The sequence below is a fragment of the Labrus bergylta genome, chromosome 24 (assembly GCF_963930695.1).
Source record: "Labrus bergylta chromosome 24, fLabBer1.1, whole genome shotgun sequence".
NCBI lineage: Eukaryota > Metazoa > Chordata > Actinopteri > Labriformes > Labridae > Labrus > Labrus bergylta.
In genome coordinates, this window is record NC_089218.1 from 3391076 (window position 1) to 3408485 (window position 17410).

Below are 17410 nucleotides of genomic sequence, written 5' to 3' on the forward strand. Positions count from 1 at the left end.
GCAGCGCAGCATACGGTAAATGATGAAGCCGAGCACTGGGGGTGAAGGTTAAAGCAAAACTCACATGGGGAGTGTAATTTAGACGAAAGGCCTTCTACTGATTTCCCTCCTAATCTGGGGAAGGGGATTAGAATAAATCTGTTGCATGGCGCCTGTGACATCACCACCGACCCATTTCACAATGCATAATCACAAAGTGCTGCACACTGCTGCGTTTTCTCCGTTATATGTGTGATCTTAGGAGGTCGCTGCAGCAGGGACTTTTGTCACTGGACTTTTTGGCCGCCATGGAAACGGACTCATGTTCACAAAACGAGACGTCCTTTTTTTAATAAATCAGAACCTCCTCTCCAGAAGTAGAGACAGCTGCAGGAAGCAACCCGGAACTCATACATTTAGAGACAACATGAGCTGATAGAAGGCTCACCGGGTTCATGAATAAAGTGACCGCTGTGATTGGCTGGCAGGGGACAGGTGAAAGAATCAGTTTCTTAATGGGTAAATGGGTTCATCAGGAGAACTCTGCAGCTCTTATAAATCAATAGCTTCAGTCCTTCTTCAAAGCAACAGCTCAGACCACTTTCTGAAGGTCTCAGTCTCGTCTTGGAATCGAAAGCATGTTTAATCGGTCTGGTCTCAGACTTCTCGGCTATTTTTCCACGTCATCACTGTGATGAGATGGAAAATGCCTCTTTCCAAAAGAACAAATAACTTCATTTCATCCATAAATTGATTTTTAGCCCCCGGTTACAATCTTCCCAGTGTTACAATCTGAGTGAGTGACTCGGCCCCTGCACACAAGATGATGATTATTCAATCATATTTATGGTCTTGGGCTCGGTTAGTTCAGTGTAAACCATCTGAACCGGATATCAAACACAGGAGAGGTTTTCTTCCAGACTCATAAAAGTTTATTCCTTCCTGTTCTGTTCTGGATCTTCTCAGTTTCTTCCTCTGGCTTTGCGCCACATGAGAGCAGGCATGATTCTTCACTTCATCCTTTATGCAGCGCTGCAAACTGCATGAATGATGCATCAGTTCCTTGCTGCATGGCTGGGGTGAATGTTTACATCATTGTAGTTTTGTTTTTCTGCGTGTTCACGAGAAAGAGAAAGTGTGTCAGTGAGTCTCGTCGGCATAGTAACACACATCCCGGGGAGTTTGCTGTAATCTGTGGTGAAACATGAGCAGCATGTTATTAAAGCAAATAACTCCCTACAGAGAAAGCATTCTGCTTTACTCATCGTTGCTCTTTTTTTAATGCCATTTGATTTTTAAATATACATCATGATTCTCAGATTAAATAAAGACGTAAGACTCCAGTGGTTGGCACATCTGGGCGATGCCGCCTTACAGCCTATGCATTAGCATGTTAGCAAACATACCGGAAACAACTGTAGAAAAACGCCGACCCACCGCACTCGATGGATCCACCTCTCGCACTCCATCCCTGTTGTAGTCCGCAGGAAACCCTACATCTTCCCACACAGCAGAATAGAATGTCAGGTGGCAAACAGTTTTGCATGCATTACCGCCACCTAGATTGAACACACAATAAACCATTAAAGTTACACAATACAACAAAAGGGAACGATCCAAAACTCAAATATTTCTGCAATGCTACATTTTGTTTGTCAATGGAGTTTGGTGATTGTGAGGGAGCAGTGTAACTGATCTTCGTTGTTTAGATCCTGTAATATGTAAAAAAAATAGGTCCCAGGTTTAAAAATACAACAATTGCCCTTTAACTGAGTTTGATCCTCGTCCACATGAGCCCCAGTGAGTCCTCCATACATCAGTGGCCTTGTATAGTGTAACACAGGTTTATAGAACGACCACGTGTTTTAATATATAGCTTTCCGATTACTGACGTGTTGATTCTTTTTTCAGCTGGTAGAGAAATGTTTTTAAACACAAACCCCTGCCCCCTCCCGCCCTCACATCAGCTCACATTTAGCAGCCTCGTCGCCTCCGTGGCCGCGTCCCGGGATTTGGATCTGTTTGATGAATCATTGAGAGGAGGATGCTCTCCAGCTAATTTGAGTCATGCCTCCTGGCCGCGGGGCACTGAGCAGTCATGCTGTTCTCATTGGTTAACCATCAGCGAAGAGACAGTGAACGAACAGAGCAACATGCACTCGAGGCCCAGCAGCACAGCCATCGACTAAATAAGCTGCTCTGAAGAATAATCTGATTATTTTGGTCTCTGTGGGGCAGAGCTAATGCTGATCAGAGGTGACTGCTCTTTCACACATCGTGTGGGGCTGGCAGTGCTGCCTTAGGATCCAGATTTTCCTCAAAATCATCACAGCTTGTAGATCCTCTTAGAAATTCTTTTCAGGGCAATGTTCCCTTTGCTAATTATTTGAATTTGTTGGATTTTTCCCCTTTTTAACTTAATCTCCCCTGTTGTTGACACATTAAAAGTGTCTAAGCCTATTAAGGAGGTCTAAAAATACCCTTATCTGCTGTATACTTGACATTAATTTGCTGTTGTGCTGGGGGCATGTGATTGGACGAAATACTAATAGTGAAAAAATGCGAGTGTGGGATCTGGATCCATTTAAAAACAATGATAAATGTTAAAAATCATTATTGATCTTGGAAACAGCAGCTCAGAAAACAATCACAACAAATGAAGTTTGTTTGGAAGCTGGTGTGACGCACCTCAAACCCTCCTCCACTCACGTTCACAGGAGGGAGGACGAGGACAAGCGGTGGACAAAATCATCCTCAGTTTGACCTGCAACCACCTGTGTCCTGCATTGTTGTGTTAGCATGCTAATGTTAGCGCATGTAAACTTACACAGAATGACCGAGATCTAGAAACTCTTACTAACATCCAAATAATCAGTATGTTCTGCAAGTAGTGCAAGTAGGCGTAATTATTTTTTATTCTATTAGTATTGTAGTTTTATTTATAGTTAGTAATTGTATTAATTAGGTTAAAAATCAGACTTTGATATTTCATGCAGTAGTTTTAACTCTGAATATTTTTTGACTTGCACCATTTTTACTGTACTTTTTAATCTTCGTGGCATTATTTGTCTTCCGTACATTCCCCCTCCGTGCAGCCGGAGAGGAGCGGACAGGGGAGGCTGGTTCTCAGAGAGGGGTGGCCGGGAACCAGCTGGTGTTTGGCTCATGACGCGGGACCAGGTGGAGGAAAATCTTCTTACAGAGGAGGAGGAGGAGGAGGAGGAGGGATTGAAATACTCAGCGACGGCAGTGAACGCAACACTCCGCTGACAGCCCACCAGCTAACAGCAGCTGTACCACCACCACCGGCGCCGCTTCTTCGCAGAGAGTTCACCCGGACTACCGGCTGCTTCGCCCGGCTACCGGCCGGTCCTGGTCCCGGTCCCGGTGCTGCTCTGTGTTCGAGGAATCTCTCTGCAGGAGGTTTTTTTTAATCGGCAACAGGAGGATCTACAAGCGGTTTATTTACTTTAGAGGTAAGACGGATTCATCTTCTATAATCTGAAGCTAACGTGAGTCGAGCGCTCGTGCACAGGTGTGCCTCAGTAATTAAAAGTTTTGAAGAATACTTCTTTAATGTCAAAAGTGCAGGTAACTTGGAGGACAGTGGGATTATTCTGCTATAGTTCTGGAGTACATTCATTATTTGTTTGTTCATAGATCGATGTTTTTTTCATTATTCTAGTTTTATATTTGATAAATCATTTGTATTTAAAATGTCTAAAAAAAAAACCCACCTGAAACGACCATGAGAAGTTTCCAGAGATCACATTTACATCTTTAATCTGCTTAGTTTGTCTGATCAGGGATCAGTGAGAGCAAAATAACCTGAATGTCTGAAACACAGTAAACTTTAAATATGTGCACAATTACGGTAACTGGATCAGTTTAATTTGAAATAAGAGCAGCACGGGGTGTGTTTACCTGCTGTTTAAACAATCACCTGTTGAAGAGTCAGCTTTTCCACCTGCTTCACCTTTTCTTTGTTTGTTGTTTGCTGCTCAGTCAAATTCTGACCTCATGCCGGCTGTTTTCTTTGTTCAGCAAACATCTTGATTATGTATCCTGCAAATATTTACAGACATATTTCACCTCGTTTATTAACTGTGACCCGTTCACAGCTACATTACAGGTCACTACGGTGTGCCTAAGTGCTCATGCTGACCCTTTCAAATGGATGGACACGATAATGACAAGATAATGATGTAAATATAACCTCAATACATATTTGACTGTGAGCTCAGATTTTACTGCAGGGAGCGGAGGATGACGGTTTGATGTTTTCAGCTGTTTTACCTTTTTGTTTTTATTTTTGTGTTAATATGTCTTCAAATGTTTTATGTTTTTATTCAGCTGCAAGTCAATGTGATGCTGATGTGACAAACGACCGTGTAGTTTCATATCTGCATAAGTAAAGCTGCAACACAGCTCATGGGGTATTTTCAGACGTTGTCAAACTGTTGTTTTAAAGCACATCAGTAAATACTCAGTCTGTGTTACAGACGACACCAGAAAGTATTTCCTTATTTGTGAAAACTTTACTAAAGTATAACTTCACAAGATGCTTCACGTTCCTCATTTTCCTACACAGGGCTGCTGCTCGTCTAATATAACTGTAGACTAAAATATCGAGTTTATTCTCCTGAATTTACAAATTTATTCTCATAAATGTACGAGTTTATTCTCCTGAATTTACGACTTTAAATCACAAAATCTTAAAAAAAAATTAATGTGGCCCAAACACTCTTTCATAGATTTCCCCTCAGAGACATAAAAGTCAAGTTAACAGGGTTAGAGTTTGAAATACACTTTTCGGCGACACTTAATGATCTTTTCTTTATCATCTAATATTTGAATGAGTTCCTCAAACAAGTAGCCGGATAAACGGGGTGATATGCAGGTTCATGAATGCAGCCTGCAGCGACAGGACTCTGCTTCATGTTTAAGGACTCTCGATTAGAAAAAGGTTGAAGAAAGAAACCAATTTAATGAAGTCCTCTTTTATGAAACGGTCAGATCTTCCTCTGTGAGTAACCTGCAGCGACGGAATCTGCTGTTCTGTTTTTAGCTGTAAAAATGAACTGATATCAGCACCGCAGCAGATTTCCTGGGTATTCCTGAAAGTTTGTGTTTTTACTTTAATCAGCTGCTGATCGTGAACCGTTTGACTCTTTTACACAATCATGAATATCTGCTCCTGTTGCAAACGTCTTTATCACCCTTAATGTCTTTATTGGAGGCAAAGGCTGTTGCCAAACACGTCGGCTCGATCGTGTTTATCTGCGATAAGACAATCTTTAATATCTCCTTCGAGCTCACCTGTTGATATTTTTCTGCACCTTCAGCTCTTCTGTCGGCGACCCAGCCGTCGAACTATGATGAAACTCTTGGAAGATCTATTTATCGATCAAACAAAAGCATTTAGCTCGTGTCTTGAGTCATTTTTTAAGGGCATGACCCGGGTCACACAAGTGTGATTTGATCCCAAAGGTTTCTCTGGGTGACAAAAGGTCTGGTAACTACCCTTCCTGAATGCCCACATGTGTTGTGAAAGATAAGATTGACGAGGCGGGTAAATCAGACCACACCTCAAAGAAGAACATCTTGTGTCTTTAGTCGTAACTGTGTCCCTGGGACCCCTCAGGATTCATCTGAAACTAAGACTAAGAGCTGCTCCCTTCATAGAAACTTCACTCCGCTTTTTGTTCTGCATTTTGAAGAGGGCATGTTTAATCACATCACCACGTTTAATCACATCTCCACTGTCCCCGCCTCTCTGCCGCCGAAGATTTTCTGCTTCTTTTCTTCGCCTTTTCAGCACCGTTAAAGTCAGGCCATGCAGATGAATTATTATCCCGCCCAACAGTTTGTCTTGTTGTCTTCAAAATAACATCAGAAATAAACAGAAGCTCTTTAGAAGCTCTGCATTAGATTCTGAGTACCTGTTGCTGCAGACGTTTTCATAAATGAAAGACTCTGTTTGGAGTTCATCCAGTGACATTCTGAATTTAAGGAGCTGAGTCTCGGATAAAATTATGTTTAGAAGCTTAAAGTGAGCAGTGCTTTGTGAAATACATGCGTATAAAGTTTGACCCACATCCCGCAGGTACATGCTTAATCCTGAAGCCGCTGCTCACGGTGCAATCAGACTAAAACACATCAACAATCCGTTATGAAAGACGACCAGTCAGAATGAGACGCTCGGGATTCAGGGTGATTTTTGTGACAGTCGACCTCTGGAGGCATTCTGTCACAGATTTTTGGTGCATTATCTACTCGACTCTGGAGGTTTTTTCTGATTGTTGAAAACCTGTTGAATGCTCCATGAGGCTTCTCGTGCTCCGCCTGCACAGTAAAAGTTTCCTCATATGTAATCTGGAACCTGGCCTTTGATTGTTGTTGTTTCTAACTAAGTCAAGTTAACTGAATAAACCCCATTTAAATAGATATGCAATGATGTTTGTATGATCAGCTGATTGTGCAGTCTGCAGGATGAAATGCAGACTTTTGTTTTAATCTCTTCTCTGAATCTTTCCATCCATCTGGCCTGAATGCAGGACTGAATGCTAGACAAGGTTACCTTTCTGCACAGGTCAAAATTGGTCTCAACTGTGTAACAAGTGAAGTACACAGTTTTAGAATCTCTCTTTGTGTCTTCTTCCTGATAGTTGTGGAGTGAGTGATTGATTAATTGACAAGGTAACGGGCAGATTATCAATTAGGAAAATGATCCTGAACCAAAGTACAGACATGCGTTGATAGGATTGCCAAACTTCCAAGATAACCAGAGAGGCAATGTCCTCTGCTTTTTACAGCCTGAAAGCTGAAGGAGTTCTTTTGAAGTGAAAGCTCAGAGAAACAGTATTTCCACTGATTACACCCCCAATGATGATTTTGAAAGGTTGTACAGCTCAGTCACTTTGGCTGAAAACGGTCTCCCTCTGACGTCTGCCCTCGACTTTTGTTTCGTTGGCCTTAAACTTCAGGTCAGAGCTCTGTATTTAAACATTACTCATGCTTGTTGTTGCACCTGTTGCTGCAGACGTTTTCATAAATGATCTGTTCTATTCGACTCTAAGCTCGGCAGTGTGATATTAAATCACAGCGCTTCAGTGAATGAAACTTTCTCAAACGCCGAGCAGAACAGGCGGCCTGTTGTTGGACTCTGAGAGGCGTTGATGATGCACATGAAGCTTCATCACATTAGGGGACATTTGTCAGTCTAAATGAGAGATTTATGAGAAGTTTATAAAGACTCTCATGAGAACAAACAAAGCTCACACAGCAGTGCAACATGTCTGAGATAGAAATAAAAGATTCATCTTGTAGGAGTCCCTTTCGTTGTGTTGACGTTCAGATTCCTGAATGTGGACTTTGAACGCCACTAAGCTGTTTTTCTTTGCTGCTTTTTTTGGTCTTCAGACTGTTCTCTGGACTTTTGCAACAACTCCTAACATGACATATGAAGTGTTTAGGAACCAATCCACACATTGAGGATGTAGGAAAGGAGTGATGATGCAACATGTGGGTTCTTGTTCTTGTGGGTTTTTGCACGTTTGTAGAGAATGTCTTATCTGTGCATTTTGCTTTTTAGTAATTATATTGTCACAAACACAGACTAAACGTGTGTTTTTCTTTCATCACAGTAATGTGTTCTTCCTCGTTTTTGTACCATTCTCACCCTGATGAAACTGTTTTTGCACATTAGAAAGAACTTTTAGTTCAAGTTCAGTCCACACTTTTGTTTCCTTTTTCCGCCGTGCAAATAATTGTGCTTCTTGTGAGCTTTTTAATGTAAAAACAAAGCAGCAGGATGACAAAGACCAGTAATTTAAAGAGCTTAATGCTGCTGCAGGACGGCTTTTCACTCTGACTTGTTAAAACGTTAGAACGACCTTAAGGAGGAGATGTTGCAGAGGTGTTAAAAGGTCTACTGTTACTGGTTCTTGACCCTGATACAGACCTGTGTCTATCTTATCTAAGCCTGAGATAGGCTGTGTAATAAAACCTGGGCTGTGTTTGAAACTTGGTGACGTCGTTCTCTGAATCCTTAAAATCCATAAAAACAGATTTACACAGGTTTTAAGGAATCTGCGGGATGATCCCTGTTTCACTTAATTAGCATTGGATACTCTTTCCTGTCTGCGACACACTGGAGCGGAAAATCCATCTGAACATATAAATTTACTACTGTACGCATAATCATGCATCATATGACCTTTAACGTCATGTGTTCATTATCTGAGCCGCCAGTCCACTTTCTCAGCACAGGGGAATGTTGTCTTTGTACAGGCAGAGATAATTCGATTAAGTCCACGTTAAAGGGCAAACATAAGACTGAGACCACTCCAGCTTTTTCTCTTGAAACTGTTTGTTAGCTGCACAGTTTGAAACCCGCCTTTGCCCTGAAAATTTAGGCGCACTATTTAAAACACAATTTTTATGTTTTATGGACTAAAAGGCTCAAAAGTTCACGATTTCTGCAGGAGATGGATTCATCCAGCCGTCGATACAGTGATTGGAACAAACGCTTCATCATAGTGCGTCCTCCTCTTCTTCCTCCTCGTCCTCATCTCACTCCTCCTCCTCTTCTTCCTCTTCCTCTATTTCTGCCTCCTCCTACTCCTCATCTTCCTCCTCTTCTTTCTCCTTCTCCTCCTCCTCCTCCTCCTCCTCTTCCTCTTCCTCTCAACTTCAATTTATGCAATGTGCACGTTGTCCTTGGCGCCTGTAAGACCTGACTCTGGGCTTAAGAGGAAAAACTACTCTAGGATTTCTAAGACTTTTGTCTTGAGCATCAGGTCCAGTTGGTGGAGGCCTCATTTCCTGTGCATGTTACGCAGGAAACTCAGTCTCTGCACAGAATGTCGATGCGTTGAAAAGCTATAAAAAATAAGAATAAAAAGACCATAAAGAGCATGAGAAGTGTGTGTGACGATTAATAACACTCAGCTGTGATCTGATTAAAATCACTCAGTGTTCTCTCACAGTTAAACGTGTCACAGTGCTCCTGATATGATGGCTGTCCGCCTGTTAATTAGTGACAGCTTGTTCCTGGACATGCATGATTATATAATGCTGCAGTGTTTATGCTTAACATAAACCTCGGCTGGCGTCCGTGTATGTGTGTGTGTGTGTGTGTGATTGGGTTTGCAGGCAGCGGTGCATGTGACTCTGTGTGGATCGAATGCTGCTGTCTGTTCAGATCTGTGTTTCCTGTGTAAGTCGCCCGCGGCGCTCTGTGTGAGCTGTGCGATGGGTGGATGCTCTGACCGGCACAGGAACAGTGCTACAGAGCAACAAACATCCTTCTGATAAGACTTATCGCTGCTCCATCTGCACATGACGGTTAGTGTCCCGGCCACAAAGTCCAACAGTGTGTCTGACACCAACATATTGTTGCTCTGTTTCGTACTTCAGGGAAGAAGACTGAAATACCTGGAAGCAAAGTGGACAGATTCTTACAGTTTCTCTTGTAATTTAGCCTCAGTAATTTACCTCTGGCAGAAAAACACCAGCGCTTTTCCAAGAGTCAAGCCCAGATGTAGCAGACAAGAAACACCTTTTACAGGCATGTAGAAAGATTCATCCTGCTGATAAAAAAAAACATGCAAATTACCGCCCCAGCATTGTTGTTCATGCCCGAGTTGTTTGATTGATTTAATTGGACGTTGGTCGATACTTCCTCTTTCTGAAAATAAGGAGTAGACGATGATAAAAACATCAAATGTTCACTGGACTGAAATGAACAGAGGGAAGAGCTTTGCCAGTTTGAGCTGCGACTTATAAATCATTTCATCAGAAGTTATTTTTCTGCTTTTTTTCTATTTTATCCGGGGAATGATCATCACCATAAACATCAGAAATTCAAGGTGATTTCTTCAGGTTGTTTGAGCGAAAGAGAAACCATTTTGCTCAAACCCTTTCAAAACAATTGGCAGCTAATTTGCTTTTGGAAAAGTGAAAAGAAGAAGCTAAGATCACCACTCCTAGGCTAATCTAGGCAGCGGTAGAGAAGCAGCTCCTCTGTTCTGAGAGGTGAAATATCTGTTATTGTTGCTGCAGTCTGGTGCTTTTTAAATCAAAAAGCCGATCACTCTTTAAATCTTTAGTGTCGTAATAACTGAAAAAACAAATCTTCAGCCTGATCGGGTACTCACTGCCATCACGACCTATTACTTCTTTTATAAGTCATTGCATTTCTATGAAGCCTCTTTTTTCATTTTTCTACATCAGGACTCAATTAATGTCATTAAAGGTCAGAAACTCGCCTGTGGGGATGGCAGCGTGATGGAGCAACAACAGCCCGTCTATTTAAACACGCCTTATCTCATATTTTAAATAGGATTTTTAAAGTCTGCTCGTCCAGTACAACCCGCTCTTTTCATCCGTCCCTCAATTCATCTTCCTGTTTTGCTTTCATACGCACAAAGTCAAATTAATTAGAAGATAAGAGACATGTTTACAAGAAAAAAAAATGAAAAGAAATGTCTGCTTTATTTTTGAGTAAACTAACATGAACCTTTCATTTCAGACTGTTGAGTTCAAACTGTCAGAAAAAAATGAATATTCGTTCCACAAAGTGAAAGTTCAATATGTGGCCAGTTTTTTCTTTAAATATTTACAGAGCAACTTGAGTCATGACGTGAATTTTCTTTTTAAATCAGTGACTGTCTTGTTCGCTCAAGATGAACAATAGTTAAGACGGCTGCTCAGTTTGGATCAGATTAAAACTCAGAAGACATGAAGAGAAACCGAGTCCAGCTCCCTAAAGCATCTCACGACTCCTTCAGAGGAAAAACTAATTAAAACACGCCTCCAATTAATGAATCACTCCTTTAAATCACCACAATCATTTGAATTAACTGCAACAACACTGATCAGCATCAATGAGGCGTAAATTAAAAAGAGCACTTATTGAGACGTTCTGCAGGGCCGTTGCATCATGACCCTTATGCAAGATATTCTTTTACTAAACCAATTTCTGGTGCCTGCTCTCGCAGAACAACACTGTAATGTAACTCCGAAGAGAACTCGCAAAGATGCAGGATTTTCACAAAGGCTCAGAGCATGCAATAAAAAAATCTGTGCACTTCAATTGATCCGGCAGAGACTGCTCTGTGGCTGATAGAATAAAAAAAAAACGATGTCCACAAATGCTGCTCAAAGGGAAATCAAAGTGTCTTAAAAAGTCTATTTTTTTGCAGCCTGGTGGCTTTGCAGAGAGCTTTGAATCAGCTGTTTCTAGTCTTCTTTACAAATCTGTAAAGTTGTCTCACTCTTAGAATAAAGTCCTGGTCTATCTCTGACTCCTGCGATAATCACGCAGTCATGTGACACTTCTGGAAACCAGAATCAAGAAACAAAATAAAGCGGTTGATAGAAGTTTGAAAGTGAATATTCTCTGGGTTCCGTGCGCCATATTACTCTCTCTGCTTCTGCGGTTGTCGGGTATGTTTTTGAGCTCTCACACCTCCGGAGGTTCAGCTCAGGAGTGATCCTAACAGCGGCCGCTCTCTTTCCCTCAGCGCTCGATATCTTTAAGTGCAAACAAGTGAAGCCACTTAAGAGGCCTGCATCACAGCTCTCCTGAGATTCTGTTTTCTGTGGTTATGGACGTGTCACTGCTGGTGTGATTCTTTTAGACTGGGGGTTTAAAAACTAGCTTTGAAGAGGGGCGGCACATTGGGCAAACCAGGAATACGTTTACAACTTTTAAAAAAAAGAAGAAAGAGGTTTTTTTTTTTTTTAAATCTGTGTGTGTGCATTGGTTCTGTTTATTAATCCATAAAACGTTTACTCCGAGCAATGGAAAGCTAAACTGAAAGCAGCAAAAAATGTGTCATTTCACTTGAATCATATTTTCTTTTAGACTTAGACTTTAGATTTTCTTTTACATTACGGGCTTCCTTTAATGCTGAAAGGCTTACCTCTAAATAAAGGCAGGATCATTTGATAGGCTGGAGAAAATACAAGCTTTTAATTGAAGTTTGACAGTGTTTCTCACAGCTCCAGAGATATTAGTTTGTCACATTCACTGCTGCGGCTCCAGCTGCTCGCTAAGTAGATACATTCATTATTGGAGTTACAACACCTGTGTGTACCACTACCTTGACCTCACGTTGCCTCTCGTCTTTCTCTCTGCAAACTGAAAGGAAGAGTGGAAGGTGCAAACCTCTGCTCACACAGTGAAGGACATATTGATCAGTATGCACGGGTTAAATCTCTGATAATGACTTTAACATCGTATTAACTGGAAATGATGAAGTAGGAGGAGAAGAACAGCCAGCTGTGATTTCTCCTGTCAGTCAATTAATTAATAATGAGGCTTTACGCAGTCTTATAGATCAACCTGTCAGCCTGTCCATCATCCCAAACCTGTCCAGCGGGGGCCTCACCGCTCGGATTCAAGATGGCAATTGATCAGCCGCAGACAGTTGTCCTGGTAGGGAGCCAGTCGTCACGGCAACAGGTGAAACGCGCGTTGGGATTGGCCGTGAGGATCAGATAGAGAGGATCAGGCAGGAGGGATGTATCAGATGGACCTTTTAAACAAACGTGTGAGCGACCGCTGTGTGTGATGGCATTTCTCTCCTTGATGTGCTCGGCGGGACGTTCATGTTTTCCTAATTCAGCCTGATTAGAAATGTTGTTTGTGCAACTCTTTCAAACACTGAAGGTCAAAGTGACACCTTTAGTGCATCATAGCAACACCGTCAGAGCGCTGAGCACAGGTGTTGGCTCTTCAGTGGTGTTCATCACTTTAATTTCTGCTTGATTTTAAGTCTTTAACTCTCAACGCTTTTCATAAAAAGTTTCAAGGCAGTTTTTTTTTTGAAGAGTTTTTAAAGAGTTGAATGATGTCGACCTCTACAGATCAAATAAAATAATTCTGTTAAAGGATTCTGCACAAGGACATTATTATGACGAGCTGTTTTTGTCCGAATTTAAAGAATTTTGATTTAATGAAACTTCATGTGTAACAACTTGATCCATTTATTGTCCGTGAATTTAAAAACCTCAAAGTCCTGCAGTTGTGCAGGGCCGGGCCACGATCAGATGAACTCTGTGAATGGTGTTTTGTTGCGACAGTGAGATGTCATATAAGGTGATTACATGACAACATAAGGGGGGGGGGTGTTTTTAACAGGCCCCTCTTTGTTGTGCTGCGCTGGATTTAGCTGCTGCTAATTCTGATCAAATCGTTTCTTAAACTCTATTAGCCAATTTCAGAAAATTAGTTTCTTTGAACATCTTTCGGTCATTGTGGGGTCTTAAGTACAGTGAGGGGTAAGGGCCAATTCTCTGCAACGGCTGTAAGACTTAAAGGAACAAAAATGCAAATTCAAAAGCATGCCCGTTCGATGACAGGAAATAAATGAGATTTACAGCGAGTTGAACCTGGACTCTGACAGTGCGGGAGAAGACACAGACCGAGCAGAGGGATGTGTTGGAGACGGAGCTGTTAGCCTTGTAGCCAGCTCTTGCTAAGGGCATCCTGGGGCTGCACTTGAAATCTTCTCCGTCATTAAACTTTGCCACTCTCCACTCTAAAAAAACGATAACGTCCTCGTCTCCCTCACCCTCTCCCATCAATAATAAGCTGTTGCACATGCAGAGTGCCACTACAGGCCTGGAGCACTTCAGGAGATGTTTTGATTTTACATCGTTTAAGTGTTTCTGTCTGAAGTTACTGCATTAATAGCATTACATTGTATCTCATAAAGATGCCAAAGTAATGGCACAGTGTACAGGTTGGTCATTTAAAACAAGGAAAAGTCCAATTTCAACAAAGATGTTAGCAGACTCCTTTTTAAAAGTTGACAGATACAGAGTGAATTCAAACTTTTTCCTGATATTGCACAAGGTTGTGTCCTGGAATGTAACTGCTCGCCGTACATTTAAGTCGTCACACTGAAGCATTTAAGTACTGTATGTTCTCTTGAGTGTACATGAGAGTGTCAGTACACAGCCAAGGTTCTTTTGCTTGTCCTTGCTCTATAAAACCAAACAGTTATTCATTCAAGAGCACAACTTCTACATTTCATTTCAACACGTTTCTCCTTCTCTGACGAGATCGGTTTTATCTGTGTGGTAAAAAAGTTACTCTGATAACCTAAAATAACCTAAATAAATAATAAATGAGCTTTTAAAGAATGCACTCAGTCACCTGTGCGTCTTTACGAGCTGTCAGGTGTTGGACTGTGTGCATCGTGGATTAAACAGTCACTAAAGATTCAGAAGGCCTCTCTTTGGAGGCAGTGTATCAAACGGACTGGTGCAGAGTGTGGTGTCCCAGAGTCCTGATGAAATAAACAAGGCCTTCCCTTGAAAAATAAGTTTTCTATTTTGCAGCATGTTGTTGCTTCTAACCCCTTTATATATGATTCAGCATTAAAGTGTCCTTCATGAACATGCAGGTTACCCATGTCATGTGCGCTAATGCACCGCCATACCATCACAGATGCTTTTGAGCTGTGGGCAGACGGCCCCTCTACTCTTCAGCCCAGAGGACGCAGCACCTGTTGTTTCCAAACTGAATTTTTGTGTAAAAAAATAGTTTAAATTTCTCAGATTGAACATTTGATACAACGTCGGAACTGTAAGAGGAAGTGTGGTTGTTTTAACATGTAAACACAAATCAGCTGCTTCAGAAGTAGATTTTTATTTTTATTTAAAATCGGGACAGTGCACCTGAATGAGCATGAACATGTAAACATGTCAGATTGTAGCCGTAGTTTCATTCCCGTCTGTGGTCTATTGGCAGGTTGGTGGTTCACAATTACATCAAAGCGCGACGACAGTGAAGTAGATTTTTTTTTCCTGTTATGAAAAACAAAACAGCAGTGGACAGTCCTCAGATTATTTGAGCCCTCTGGAGTCTCTCAGGCAGAAAATAAAGAGCTGCATTCTCTGCAGCCGAGGAGTCACATGCTGTAGGCGGGACTTTCCCCACAGGTCAGAACATTTCCCCGAGAGGGGTTGATTGAATAACTGTTCATTCACAGAAAAATAATCTCCCATGGTTTCCTAATGGAAACATGTGACTGCTTTTAAATGAGCTCTTGGCTGACACGAGGACTTATTTTTCATCGAAAAGAAACCCATGATCTCTACGGAGGAGCAGGAGGGACAATCATCAGAAAGTCATGATTTATTTTTTTCTCTCTTTTTTTGGGGGGACTTACGTCGAAAAGTCACGAGTTAAAACTGACTTTCAGTTGTTCAACATAAATCAAATGAAACAAAAACATCAGGTTATGAAAGATTTACTGACATTTTGATGAGAGTCTGAATATTTATTTGAAATAAACCTGAGGTACCTAATGGAAGGATAAGTGCTCAGTGAAGAAACCTTCATCCTGATTATGCCCATTATGCCCTATTTATAGTGCATTTATAGTTTCATAACCTACCACAAGACCATTAGTCTGCACTGTAACCAAATCAGCATGGCCACCTTCAGCAGACCCAGGCTGTGTTAATGCCAGCTCCAGGTAGTGACATCACTGATTTGTCCTGATTGGTCTCACGACACCTCGGGAGGCCGTTCAGTGAGTTCCACAACCCAGAGTCTCTGGGGAGCAAAGAGGAGAATACCGTATGTGACCTTTAAAGTTTTGATTAGTTTCCTTGTCTCTTTGCAGATTTTGAGGGGCTTTTTAAAACTTGTTCAATGTTTGCACCAGATACCTGGAAGTCTCCATCAGAGGCTACAGGAGTTTTAACCTTCACTGTCTTCTTCATATTTTATTAATTAATGAATCCTTTTTTGTCATATCTTTTGCATATTTTATTCTCTCTGGTGAATCCTCTTCTTGCTTTTTGGTCTGCTTGTTATTCATCTCAGTTTTCATCTCAGTCCGCTTGGAGGTCTATAGCCTCTGTACATGGGGCGAGTTTGCATGTTCTCCCCGTGCATGTGTGGGTTCTCTACAGCTTCCTCCCACAGTCCAAAGACATGCTCGTTAGGTTCACTGCTGACTCTAAATTGTCCGTAGGTGTGAATGTGAGTGTCTGTCTCTATATGTCAGCTTTGTGATTGACAGGCGACCAGTCCAGGGTGTAACCCCGCCTCTCGCCCAATGACAGCCTCTCAGTTTAAAATCATTTTTTGGTCTCTGAATTACCGTCAGCGTTGTGATATTTAAAGTCTTAAACTGGACGTTTTGACTTTATTCTCTGAAAACCTGCCGTCTTATTTTTGGCCCTAATACTCCTCCATGGGGACGCCGGTAGCCTAGCGGTTGTGTTGCATGTCACATGTGCAGCAGCCGTAATCCATCCATCGTGCGTTGGAACCCGGCCTCGGCCCTTTGCTGCATGTCACTGCCCCTCTCTCTCTCTCATCTCAACATTTGCTGTCTCTCTTCAGCTGTCCGATCCAATGAAGACATTTTGAATAACTCAGATGTTTATCAGGTGTCGTCTGGACCTTCACGAACTGATTTAAGATGCAGTTTGATTATTTTGGATCTCGTCGTCATCGCCTGAAATGAAAAAGTCATCTCGTATTATGACATTAACTCTAAAAATAATCATTTGTTTGAGTTGTGCATAATTCACAGTGCAGCACTTTGTAAAGTCTGTGTTTAAAGGAGCCTCTCTGAATGAATGATTGATTTCCCCTCCTGACGTTTGATGGCTTCAGATGCACGAGACGCTGATGCTTTATTGATACAAGTGATGAATGAATAATAAAACGTTGCGATTAACAGCCGCTGAGGAGCACAATGACGACTGCTCTCGTGTTTCAGGACTTTTGGGAACTTGTGCCACTTTTCTGCAGCTTATCATCGACACCTTTTAAGGAGTTTTAGGGGATTTGTGTTCATAACTGCTTATTAAGGTCATTTCTGCAGCTATTTATGGCTAACTGTGGAAGTGAAATGAGGCATGTGCATCCAGTTTGTTGACGTTCACATGATCATCCTTGATTTGTTAATTTTCCTGCACAATGTTTTTTATGCACCACGGGAAGCTTGGTTATTCTTCTCCATGTTTACATGACTGAAACAGCACACGTGTCATGTTTCCTGTGTCCAAATGCATCTTGATTTCTCATCATTTTCTGTAGGAATATTTAGAAACCTGGATCAGGTGTTTATAAGCCTGATTGTCCCGGTTACTTTCTGCAGACTCCAGGATGTTTACAAGCTGAAAACATCAGCAGGATAAAAAACCAGATCACAACCAGGAAACTACAGCACATGTAAACACACTCGATGACTGACTTTTAACAAACTGGATCTTGTGCAGATTTAGTTGTCGTTAAAATCCTAAATTAATATGCAAATATTTTCTGCACCAAGTACCCTGAGGTCTCTACACACGGACATTAGAGATGTTTTTTTTAACAAAAACTCACGGTCTCCCTTCCTTTGTTTTAGTCTTTTTATATTTTATGCATCCCTTTCTCTCACATCTTGTG

At 41.6% G+C, this 17410-nt stretch overlaps 1 protein-coding gene across 1 annotated transcript in view; it reads left to right on the top strand.

The window, feature by feature from the left end:
• The first annotated feature begins 3164 nt into the window (after positions 1-3164).
• Positions 3165-17410, top strand: part of LOC109994760 (prolactin receptor-like) — a 31788-nt gene continuing 17542 nt past the window's right edge. Inside the window, exon 1 of the mRNA XM_065952204.1 lies at positions 3165-3455. The gene's annotated coding sequence lies outside the window, so the exon portion shown is untranslated. The remainder of the gene's footprint in view (positions 3456-17410) is intronic.